The sequence below is a fragment of the Rhinoderma darwinii genome, chromosome 4 (assembly GCF_050947455.1).
Source record: "Rhinoderma darwinii isolate aRhiDar2 chromosome 4, aRhiDar2.hap1, whole genome shotgun sequence".
In the NCBI taxonomy this organism is placed as follows: Eukaryota; Metazoa; Chordata; class Amphibia; order Anura; family Rhinodermatidae; genus Rhinoderma; species Rhinoderma darwinii.
Genome location: NC_134690.1, coordinates 234,339,246 through 234,352,039, shown reverse-complemented (window position 1 = coordinate 234,352,039; position 12,794 = coordinate 234,339,246).

The window sequence follows — 12,794 nt, the reverse complement described above, 5'->3', positions numbered from 1 at the left end:
GATCAGTGCCGGTGCGCATGCGCCAAGCAGGTATGGTGGCGTCCGCAGAGACGGATGTGGCTTCCGTCGTCCGTGCACATTGGGGCTGTGTTCACGCGGAGTATTTTGCCGAGTTTTTTGACGCGGAAACCGCGTCGCAAGGCTCGGCAAAAACGGCCCGTAAACGCCTCCCATTGATTTCAATGGGAGGCGTCGGCGTCTTTTCCCGCGAGCAGTAAAACTGCCTTGCGGGAAGGGGAAGCAACATGCCCTATCTCCGGGCACTTCCGCCTCTGACCTCCCATGGACTTCAATGGGAGGCAGAGAAAGCGTGTTTCGCGCTGTTTTGTACCCGCGGCGCTCAATGGCCGCGGGCGAAAAGCGGCGCGAGAATCGCCGCGAAAATCGGCGTGCAGGGAGAGGAAAGTCTGCCTCAGACTTCCAAACGGAATTTTGAGGCAGATATTCCTCCTGCAAGATACCCCGTGTGAACATAGTCTAATGGTGCCTGCAGCATGGTAGGTGTAATTTGATCTGTGATTGCAGATCTCCATATGCTGTGAACACTGCTTAGTGTTTGGCTATTCGTGTAGTCCCCTCCCTCTGCATTTTATATTTAAAAAAACCACTATCCCATCAGTCAGTACCCCTTGAGAAAGCTGACGGCGAAACGTGCGTCGGGGGCGGTCAGTGTGGAGTGTTCCTGCGTGCTTCCCATCATGCAGTCCATGGGTTTGTGCAATATCCTTTATTTATAAAGCATGGTCTTTGTTTTGGGTGCAACTTGGAGCTTTAGCTGTATACTCTTATATGCATGCACAATTGTGTGCTCTTCTGTTAGGTGCTAAATATATTTATGTGCTTCTGTTGTCCAAATACTTGATCTATATGATTATCTTTTCTATAGATATCTGCATTTGTTACCACATCACAGGATGTTTATAGTATGGTAGCATATATATTGGATTATTCACGCAGCTCCTCCATATTCTCCTTTTTAACTGTGTGCTATATTGTTTTTATATTTTGATGGCCAATGTGTTATGTATATTTCAATAAAGTTTATTTTATATTGTCATGGTACATGACTTGTGCTATGTGTGTTTCATTTTCTGGATATACTAGTAGTCTTCACAGTCTGGTATAGGTATTGAAAACTACAACCCATCTTGAAAAAAAAAACAAGCCCTCCCGCAAACACATTGATGGGAAAATGAAAAAGTTATTGCTGTGGGAATACGGAGACACAAAAACAGGTTTTGTCTATAAAACATTATTCGTGCAAATGTACTAAATCTTAAAAAATAACTTTAGTTATTTGGTGTCGCCGTATTTATACCGACCCATAGAATAAAGTTACGCTTTGCTGTTTGCACCCCCCCCCCCACATTTTTTTAATAAGACTTACCAATAAATTATATGTACCACATAATGGTGCCATTAAAAATGTAAACTACTCTTGCAAAACAACAAGCACTCACATGCTGTAGAAATTTAAAGAAGATAGCTCTTGGAATGTGAAATAGCTTGAACCTTAATGCCCAAAATAGGCCAGACATAAATACCTTCCAGAATGTATGCGTACATAATGGCTGGGAAGGGGCTTGCACGATTTGTCGTACTAGTACTGCACTCGCGTGTTTCGGGCTCAGCACTCAGTTGAGCCCGCACTGATCAGGATCCCACTGCAACAGCCGGGATTAGAGCTCTCTTCAATATCGGTCATTTAACCCCCTAGATGCTGCAGTCAATAACGACTGCAGCATTTAAGTGGTTAACACAGAGGGAGGGCTCCCATTCTACTTCATCTGTATCATGCGAGCGATCGCGTGGTGCCAAAGGTTGCTATTGCACCCAGGAAGCCTAACAATGGCCTCCTGAAATTCCATGTATGGAAGCCTATTAGGCTGGCTGTCAGTTGAAACATTAGTTACAATACACAGTACTACACAAGAAAAAGAAAAAAGAAAAGATTCAAGTTATACAAACAAAATCGAATTTTTCCCTTATCAAGTCCTTTTATAGTTGGAAAAAAGGCTATTAAACGTTGGAAGAAATCAACACATAATTGGTATACATAAATGGTATCGATGCATATACATAAATGGTATCGATATTTATCTCGCATGTGAATGCTGTAAAAAAAACAAAGCAAGAAAATACAGAATTGCTTAATTTTGGTCACCTTGTTGCTAAAAAATGGAATAGTGATCGAAAATTCACATCTACACCAAAATTTTAGAAAAAGATGAAAGCTGGTCCTTCAAAAAATATCTCTCACACAGCTCCATCAACGGAAAAATAAAGTTAAGGCTTTCAGAGTATGGCGATGATTTAGAAAAGTGTTTTCATTCTGTAGTAGTAAAAAAATAATAAAAGAAACCTACATAAATTTGGCTTCATTGTAATCATATGGACCTGCACAAAAAGTACACACATAATTTATACAGCTCAGTAAACACTGTAACAATAAACAAAAGACCATGCCAGAATTGTCTGTTTACATCCCAAAAAATTGAATAAAATGTGATAAAAAAGTAGCATGCACCCCAAAATAGTACCAATAAAACTACAGCTTGTTCTGATATAGCTCCATCGACATAAAAAATAAAAAAGTTATGGGTCTCAGATTATGGTGACAACAAAAGAGTTTTTGTTTTTATTTAAAGTGTTATTATTGTGTAAATGTAGTAAAATTTTAAAAATACTATATGACTTTGGCATCACTGTAATCGTACTGACCCGCAGGACAAAGTTAACATGTCCTATATACTGCACAATGAACGTTTTAAAAACGAAACTCAAAAACTATTGTGGAATTGCTAGATTTTTTTCTATTTCTGTCCCAACAAAAGTTAATAAAAGTTTTTTTTAAATAAACCCGTCCCACATATAAAGCCCTAATACAGCTATGTCAATGGAAAAATGTAAACGTTATGAGTCTTGGAATGCAATAATGCAAAATGATGGCCCAGACTATTATACGCACTGCTGTTTCTTGCATAAAATGACATCATTTGCTAGAGCCCATAGGTAGACCCTGTAGATGCCGCGGAGATGATTATGATTTGGGGCCTTGTGCTGCATTTGGTGCTGGTGAGGAAGCCAAAGATTAGGCAATACTGGATCGTGGATATTTTGTACAATAACCTGATTTACTGCATAGCCATGTACCATGGTACAAAAAAGCGGGTCATGCACATTGTACAGATGGCATTGTTCAATGCTTATGTGCTTTCCCGATGTGCAGGCCAGATGGGAGCATTCCTTCAGTTTTAAGAGGAGATTATCAAGGCCCTAATGATGGGGAAACAGGAAGGGGAGGGTGCAAGTATCTGTCCCAAAACGTCATAATCTCCGTTGGAAGTGAGACAGTCCGTAATGTACCAGGGCTACACTTTCCCAACTAATATTTCCAAACTGCAAAGAACGCATAGACCCAAAAAAAAAAAATGCAAATTGTGTTCCAAAGTGGATATAAGAAAGGACACCATTTATTAGTGCAACACCTACCCTGAAAAATCTAGCTTGTGCATACAGGATTGCATCAAAGCATACCACACATCTATGGATTATGCATTTTATTCTTTATTTACCCCATTAGTGTACCACTTTATTAGGTTCTAATATATGCCCCCACATTATAAGCTGAAACACCAGTAATACCCCAAGCAAAACTACTACCAAACAAAATCTGCACTCCAAAAGTCAAATTGTGTTCCTTCTGAGCCTGGCAGTGTGCCCAAACAGACGTTTATGACCACATATAGTGTAGTGTTGTACTATGGATATATGGGATATTTCTGAAAACTTCAGAATAAGGGTAATACATTTTGAGTGGTGTTTCTCTGTATACACCTGCTGTGTTACAGAAATACAGTGAAGGAAATAAGTATTTGATCCCTTGCTGATTTTGTAAGTTTGCCCACTGTCAAAGACATGAACAGTCTAGAATTTTTAGGCTAGGTTAATTTTACCAGTGAGAGATAGATTAGATTTAAAAAAAAACAGAAAATCACATAGTCCAAATTATATATATTTATTTGCATTGTGCACAGAGAAATAAGTATTTGATCCCTTTGGCAAACAAGACTTAATACTTGGTGGCAAAACCCTTGTTGGCAAGCACAGCAGTCAGACGTTTTCTGTAGTTGATGATGAGGTTTGCACACATGTTAGATGAAATTTTGGCCCACTCCTCCTTGCAGATCATCTGTAAATCATTAAGATTTCGAGGCTGTCACTTGGCAACTCAGATCTTCAGCTCCCTCCATACGTTTTCGATGGGATTAAGGTCTGGAGACTGGCTAGGCCACTCCATGACCTTAATGTGCTTCTTTTTGAGCAACTCCTTTGTTGCCTTGGCTGTATGTTTCGGGTCATTGTCATGCTGCAAGACCCAGCCACGAGCAATTTTTAATGTCCTGGTGGAGGGAAGGAGGTTGTCACTCAGGATTTGACGGTACATGGCTCCATCCATTCTCCCATTGATGCGGTGAAGTAGTCCTGTGCCCTTAGCAGAGAAACACCCCCAAAACATAATGTTTCCACCTCCATGCTTGACAGTGGGGACGGTGTTCTTTGGGTCATAGGCAGCATTTCTCTTCCTCCAAACACGGCGAGTTCAGTTAATGCCAAAGAGCTCAATTTTAGTCTCATCTGACCACAGCACCTCCTCCCAATCACTCTCAGAATCATTTGCAAACTTCAGACGGGCCTGTACATGTGCCTTCTTGAGCAGGGGGACCTTGCGGGAACTGCAGGATTTGAATCCATTACGGCGTAATGTGTTACCAATGGTTTTCTTGGTGACTGTGGTCCCAGCTGCCTTGAGATCATTAACAAGTTCCCACCGTGTAGTTTTCGGCTGAGCTCTCATCTTCCTCAGGATCAAGGATACCCCACGAGGTGAGATTTTGCATGGAGCCCCAGATCGATGTCGATTGACAGTCATTTTGTATGTCTTCCATTTTCTTACTATTGCACCAACAGTTGTCTCCTTCTCACCCAGCTTCTTACTTATGGTTTTGTAGCCCATTCCATCCTTGTGCAGGTCTATGATCTTGTCCCTGACATCCTTAGAAAGCTCTTTGGTCTTGCCCATGTTGTAGAGGTTAGAGTCAGACTGATTAATTGAGTCTGTGGACAGGAGTCTTTTATACAGGTGACCATTTAAGACAGCTGTCTTTAATGTAGGCACCAAGTTGATTTGGAGCGTGTAACTGGTCTGGAGGAGGCTGAACTCTTAATGGTTGGTAGGGGATCAAATACTTATTTCTCTGTGCACAATGCAAATAAATATATATAATTTTGACTATGTGATTTTCTGTGTTTTTTTTTAATATAATCTATCTCTCACTGGTAAAATTAACCTAGCCTAAAAATTCTAGACTGTTCATGACTTTGACAGTGGGCAAACTTACAAAATCAGCAAGGGATCAAATACTTATTTCCTTCACTGTAAATCAATTAAAATTAAATAGTTGCAAAAAAAAATATTATTTATTTTCACTTACACATTTCTTTAATTCCTGTAAAATACCTAAAAGTTTAACAAATATCCTAATTGCTGTTTTGAATACACTGAGGGGTGCAGTTTTAAAATGGGATGATTTATGGGGGTTTCTAATATATAGGCCCCTCAAAGCCGCTTTATAACTGAAGTGGTGCCTAAAATAACTTATAAGTCTTATAATGTCTTAAAAAAAAATCAAATTAAAGTAAAAAAAAAAAATTATGTCGACATGAAGAAGAGAAATGGTAAACCTTATTTACTAATTTGTTTGGTATTATAATCCATTTTAACACCTTAAGTTTTTTCATTTTCATTTTTTCCTCCCCGCCTTCCAAAAGCCATAACTTTTCTTATCTTTCAAAATGTTCTGCCCAGTGCCAGAAAACTTGGTCTCAGTCACAGTTCATGCGTCCTCCAACAGGATAATGACCCAAAACACACAGCTAAAAACCTCCAAGAATGGTTAAACAGGCTCTGTCACCACATTATAAGTGGCCTATATTGTACATGATGTGATCAGCGCTGTAATATAGATTACAGCAGTGTTTTTATTTAGAAAAACGATCAATTTTGAAGGACCTTTTGACCTATATTCGCTTTATGCTAATGAGTTTCTCAATGGACAACTGGGCGTGTTTTACTATATGACCAAGTGGGCGTTGTACAGAGGAGTGTATGATGCTGACTAGAGATGAGCGAACTTATGAAAAGTTCGATTCGGCAAGTTCGCCGAATTTCGTGCAAAAGTTCGATTCGGACCGAACTAGTTCTGACCGAACCTGTAATACAAGAAAGCCCCTAAAAATCGTGTATAACACTGTTTTAAAGCCCTAGAAGCCCTGTATAACACTCTTAGGTCACCCATGAGTGTATCCAAGTACTTTTGAGCTGTCTTTAATGCAAAGTTGGTGTCAAAGTTACGCCAACATGTATGGCTCTAGGAAAACGGATGGGACACGGAGATAACTAACAGAATCCACTGCACTTGTGCATGTTGTATGCTTAATGCATTGTTAAAAAAGGTACAAAAATTTACCATTTTAGGCGGCTGATGCCTGCCAGGGTTCATACATATAAGGTGGTAAAAGAAGAAGCAATGGCTTTTGACAAGCCCTCCAAAAATTGACCCTTTTTATTAGCAGATGCCTGCCGGGGTTCTTCCATACATGGATGTAAAAGCAACAAGCAATGGCTTTTCACAAGCCCTCCAAAAATTGACCCTTTTTATTGGCAGATGCCTGCCGGGGTTCTTCCATACATAGATGTAAAAGCATTAAAGCAACAAGCAATGGGTTTGACAAGCCCTCCAAAAATTGACCCTTTTTATTAGCAGATGCCTGCCGGGGTTCTTCCATACATGGATGTAAAAGCAACAAGCAATGGCTTTTCACAAGCCCTCCAAAAATTGACCCTTTTTATTGGCAGATGCCTGCCGGGGTTCTTCCATACATAGATGTAAAAGCATTAAAGCAACAAGCAATGGGTTTGACAAGCCCTCCAAAAATTGACCCTTTTTATTAGCAGATGCCTGCCGGGGTTCTTCCATACATGGATGTAAAAGCAACAAGCAATGGCTTTTCACAAGCCCTCCAAAAATTGACCCTTTTTATTGGCAGATGCCTGCCGGGATTCTTCCATACATAGATGTAAAAGCATTAAAGCAACAAGCAATGGGTTTGACAAGCCCTCCAAAAATTGACCCTTTTTATTAGCAGATGCCTGCCGGGGTTCTTCCATACATGGATGTAAAAGCAACAAGCAATGGCTTTTCACAAGCCCTCCAAAAATTGACCCTTTTTATTGGCAGATGCCTGCCGGGGTTCTTCCATACATGGATGTAAAAGCATTAAAGCAACAAGCAATGGCTTTTGACAAGCCCTCCAAAAATTGACCCTTTTTATTGGCAGATGCCTGCCGGGGTTCTTCCATACATGGATGTAAAAGCAACAAGCAATGGCTTTTCTCAAGCCCTCCAAAAATTGACCCTTTTTATTGGCAGATGCCTGCCGGGGTTCTTCCATACATGGATGTAAAAGCAACAAGCAATGGCTTTTGACAAGCCCTCCAAAAATTGACCCTTTTTATTGGCAGATGCCTGCCGGGGTTCTTCCATACATGGATGTAAAAGCAACAAGCAATGGCTTTTCACAAGCCCTCCAAAAATTGACCCTTTTTATTGGCAGATGCCTGCCGGGGTTCTTCCATACATGGATGTAAAAGCATTAAAGCAACAAGCAATGGCTTTTGACAAGCCCTCCAAAAATTGACCCTTTTTATTGGCAGATGCCTGCCGGGGTTCTTCCATACATGGATGTAAAAGCAACAAGCAATGGCTTTTGACAAGCCCTCCAAAAATTGACCCTTTTTATTGGCAGATGCCTGCCGGGGTTCTTCCATACATGGATGTAAAAGCAACAAGCAATGGCTTTTCACAAGCCCTCCAAAAATTGACCCTTTTTATTGGCAAGGGTGAGTAGTAGCAGCACATTAAAAGACACTGGACGACAGTCACAGGACAAAGCCCTGTGGTGGGGCAGGCCTGCTTGTAGCAGACGGGCGGCAGTGGAGGTTTATTGGTGGTAGTAGTCGAGGTAGCCAACACAGACAGCAAGGGTGCAAGCAGTAGTAGCAGTAGTAGCAGCACATTAAAAAAAGAGACTGGACAGTCAGAGGAGGACAAAGCCCTGTGGTGGGGCAGGCCTCAGGCCTGCTTGTAGCAGACGGGCGGCAGTGGAGGTGTATTGGTGGTAGTAGCCGAGGTAGCCAACACAGACAGCAAGGGTGGTAGTAGTAGTAGTAGTAGTAGCACATTAAAAAAAGAGACTGGACAGTCAGAGGAGGACAAAGCCCTGTGGTGGGGCAGGCCTCAGGCCTGCTTGTAGCAGACGGGCGGCAGTGGAGGTGTATTGGTGGTAGTAGAGGTAGCCAACACAGACAGCAAGGGTGGTAGTAGTAGTAGTAGTAGTAGCACATTAAAAAAAGAGACTGGACAGTCAGAGGAGGACAAAGCCCTGTGGTGGGGCAGGCCTCAGGCCTGCTTGTAGCAGACGGGCGGCAGTGGAGGTGTATTGGTGGTAGTAGAGGTAGCCAACACAGACAGCAAGGGTGGTAGTAGTAGTAGTAGCACATTAAAAAAAGAGACTGGACAGTCAGAGGAGGACAAAGCCCTGTGGTGGGGCAGGCCTCAGGCCTGCTTGTAGCAGACGGGCGGCAGTGGAGGTGTATTGGTGGTAGTAGCCGAGGTAGCCAACACAGACAGCAAGGGTGCAAGCAGTAGTAGCAGTAGTAGCAGCACATTAAAAAAAGAGACTGGACAGTCAGAGGAGGACAAAGCCCTGTGGTGGGGCAGGCCTCAGGCCTGCTTGTAGCAGACGGGCGGCAGTGGAGGTGTATTGGTGGTAGTAGCCGAGGTAGCCAACACAGACAGCAAGGGTGCAAGCAGTAGTAGCAGTAGTAGCAGCACATTAAAAAAAGAGACTGGACAGTCAGAGGAGGGCAAAGCCCTGTGGTGGGGCAGGCCTCAGGCCTGCTTGTAGCAGACGGGCGGCAGTGGAGGTGTATTGGTGGTAGTAGCCGAGGTAGCCAACACAGACAGCAAGGGTGCAAGCAGTAGTAGCAGTAGTAGCAGCACATTAAAAAAAGAGACTGGACAGTCAGAGGAGGACAAAGCCCTGTGGTGGGGCAGGCCTCAGGCCTGCTTGTAGCAGACGGGCGGCAGTGGAGGTGTATTGGTGGTAGTAGCCGAGGTAGCCAACACAGACAGCAAGGGTGCAAGCAGTAGTAGCAGTAGTAGCAGCACATTAAAAAAAGAGACTGGACAGTCAGAGGAGGGCAAAGCCCTGTGGTGGGGCAGGCCTCAGGCCTGCTTGTAGCAGACGGGCGGCAGTGGAGGTGTATTGGTGGTAGTAGCCGAGGTAGCCAACACAGACAGCAAGGGTGCAAGCAGTAGTAGCAGTAGTAGCAGCACATTAAAAAAAAGAGACTGGACAGTCACAGGAGGACAAAGCCCTGTGGTGGGGCAGGCCTCAGGCCTGCTTGTAGCAGACGGGCGGCAGTGGAGGTGTATTGGTGGTAGTAGCCGAGGTAGCCAACACAGACAGCAAGGGTGCAAGCAGTAGTAGCAGTAGTAGCAGCACATTAAAAAAAGAGACTGGACAGTCAGAGGAGGGCAAAGCCCTGTGGTGGGGCAGGCCTCAGGCCTGCTTGTAGCAGACGGGCGGCAGTGGAGGTGTATTGGTGGTAGTAGCCGAGGTAGCCAACACAGACAGCAAGGGTGCAAGCAGTAGTAGCAGTAGTAGCAGCACATTAAAAAAAGAGACTGGACAGTCAGAGGAGGGCAAAGCCCTGTGGTGGGGCAGGCCTCAGGCCTGCTTGTAGCAGACGGGCGGCAGTGGAGGTGTATTGGTGGTAGTAGAGGTAGCCAACACAGACAGCAAGGGTGGTAGTAGTAGTAGTAGTAGTAGCACATTAAAAAAAGAGACTGGACAGTCAGAGGAGGACAAAGCCCTGTGGTGGGGCAGGCCTCAGGCCTGCTTGTAGCAGACGGGCGGCAGTGGAGGTGTATTGGTGGTAGTAGAGGTAGCCAACACAGACAGCAAGGGTGGTAGTAGTAGTAGTAGTAGTAGCACATTAAAAAAAGAGACTGGACAGTCAGAGGAGAACAAAGCCCTGTGGTGGGGCAGGCCTCAGGCCTGCTTGTAGCAGACGGGCGGCAGTGGAGGTGTATTGGTGGTAGTAGAGGTAGCCAACACAGACAGCAAGGGTGGTAGTAGTAGTAGTAGTAGTAGCACATTAAAAAAAGAGACTGGACAGTCAGAGGAGGACAAAGCCCTGTGGTGGGGCAGGCCTCAGGCCTGCTTGTAGCAGACGGGCGGCAGTGGAGGTGTATTGGTGGTAGTAGCCGAGGTAGCCAACACAGACAGCAAGGGTGCAAGCAGTAGTAGCAGTAGTAGCAGCACATTAAAAAAAGAGACTGGACAGTCAGAGGAGGACAAAGCCCTGTGGTGGGGCAGGCCTCAGGCCTGCTTGTAGCAGACGGGCGGCAGTGGAGGTGTATTGGTGGTAGTAGAGGTACTAGCCAACACAGACAGCAAGGGTGCAAGCAGTAGTAGCAGTAGTAGCAGCACATTAAAAAAAGAGACTGGACAGTCAGAGGAGGACAAAGCCCTGTGGTGGGGCAGGCCTCAGGCCTGCTTGTAGCAGACGGGCGGCAGTGGAGGTGTATTGGTGGTAGTAGAGGTAGCCAACACAGACAGCAAGGGTGGTAGTAGTAGTAGTAGTAGTAGTAGCACATTAAAAAAAGAGACTGGACAGTCAGAGGAGGACAAAGCCCTGTGGTGGGGCAGGCCTCAGGCCTGCTTGTAGCAGACGGGCGGCAGTGGAGGTGTATTGGTGGTAGTAGCCGAGGTAGCCAACACAGACAGCAAGGGTGCAAGCAGTAGTAGCAGTAGTAGCAGCACATTAAAAAAAGAGACTGGACAGTCACAGGAGGACAAAGCCCTGTGGTGGGGTAGGCCTCAGGCCTGCTTGTAGCAGACGGGCGGCAGTGGAGGTGTATTGGTGGTAGTAGAGGTAGCCAACACAGACAGCAAGGGTGGTAGTAGTAGTAGTAGTAGTAGCACATTAAAAAAAGAGACTGGACAGTCAGAGGAGGACAAAGCCCTGTGGTGGGGCAGGCCTCAGGCCTGCTTGTAGCAGACGGGCGGCAGTGGAGGTGTATTGGTGGTAGTAGCCGAGGTAGCCAACACAGACAGCAAGGGTGCAAGCAGTAGTAGCAGTAGTAGCAGCACATTAAAAAAAAGAGACTGGACAGTCACAGGAGGACAAAGCCCTGTGGTGGGGTAGGCCTCAGGCCTGCTTGTAGCAGACGGGCGGCAGTGGAGGTGTATTGGTGGTAGTAGAGGTACTAGCCAACACAGACAGCAAGGGTGCAAGCAGTAGTAGCAGCACATTAAAAAAAAGAGACTGGACAGTCACAGGAGGACAAAGCCCTGTAGTGGGGCAGGCCTCAGGCCTGCTTGTAGCAGATGGCAGTGTAGGTGTATTGGTGGTAGTAGAGGTACTAGCCAACACAGACAGCAAGGGTGCAAGCAGTAGTAGCAGTAGTAGCAGCACATTAAAAAAAGAGACTGGAGAGTCACAGGACAAAGCCCTCTGGTGGGGCAGGCCTGCTTGTAGCAGACGGCACTGGGGTGGATTGGTGGTAGAAGTAGTAGCAGCTGCAGCACCAACAGCGGCACATTAAAAAAAGAGTGGACAGGACAGAATCCCATAGTAGCAGGCGGCAGTAGCAGGCGGCAGCGGCAGCAGCAGCAGCAATGTAAGATCTAATCAGTGGCATCAGGTACAGGGGTTTTAAAATCCTCACCGATCCACGCTTGATTCATTTTCAGAAACGTGAGATTTTCCAAGCTGTTGGCGGACAATCTTGTTCGCTTAGGGGTGACGAAGCCCCCTGCTGCGCTGAATACCCTCTCTGACGCTACACTGGAGGGTGGACAAGACAGTACACCCATGGCAAACTGGGCCAGTTCTTGCCAATGATCCAATCTGCTGACCCAGAAGTCCATGGGGTCTGGGATCAGCATTTCTGACGGAGAAAGGGCACAGTCCAAGTACGAGTGAACCTGGTTGTTTAGGTGCTGCACCTGGAGATGGTGAACATCCCTTTGGTGACTAGTGCTACGATGTGTGTCAGGTCGGGGTATTGGATGTAAAAATGTTGTCATCATATTTTCCAAACTGAATTGGCTGCTGCTGCTGCTGCTGCTGCCGCTGCTGCCACGGCTGCCGCCTATTGCAGAGGTAGCTCTGCCAGAGGCGGTGGAACGATGAGACAGTGGGGAGCGGAGAGTGGCCCCCCGGTCAGACATGCTTGCAGCGGGTGTCTGCCGTTTGAAAGCCATGACAAGCTGGCTGCATAGCTTCTCTCTATAATAAGCCAATTTTGCCTCCCTCTCGGAAGGCGCAAAAAACTCCCCCATTCTGGCTTTATACCGAGGGTCTAAAAGTGTGGCTATCCAGTAGTCATCTCTTTGCTTCATGCTAACAATACGACAGTCAGCGCGCAAGTAACGAAGCATACAGCTCGCCATCCTGGCCAGCGTTTCAGAGGGCCCGGTTGGTTCCATCTCCGCCCCATACTGCCATGGTTGTCCATCATCAAGGTCGTCGTCAGACTCGTCATCACCACCATCACTGTCATGTTGTGCGGCTGCCTCGTCCCCTATCCCTTCCTGTGATTCCATCTCCAAATCCAGCTCCTCTTCAGGTCCTGTTTCCTCATCCTCCTCCTCCTCCT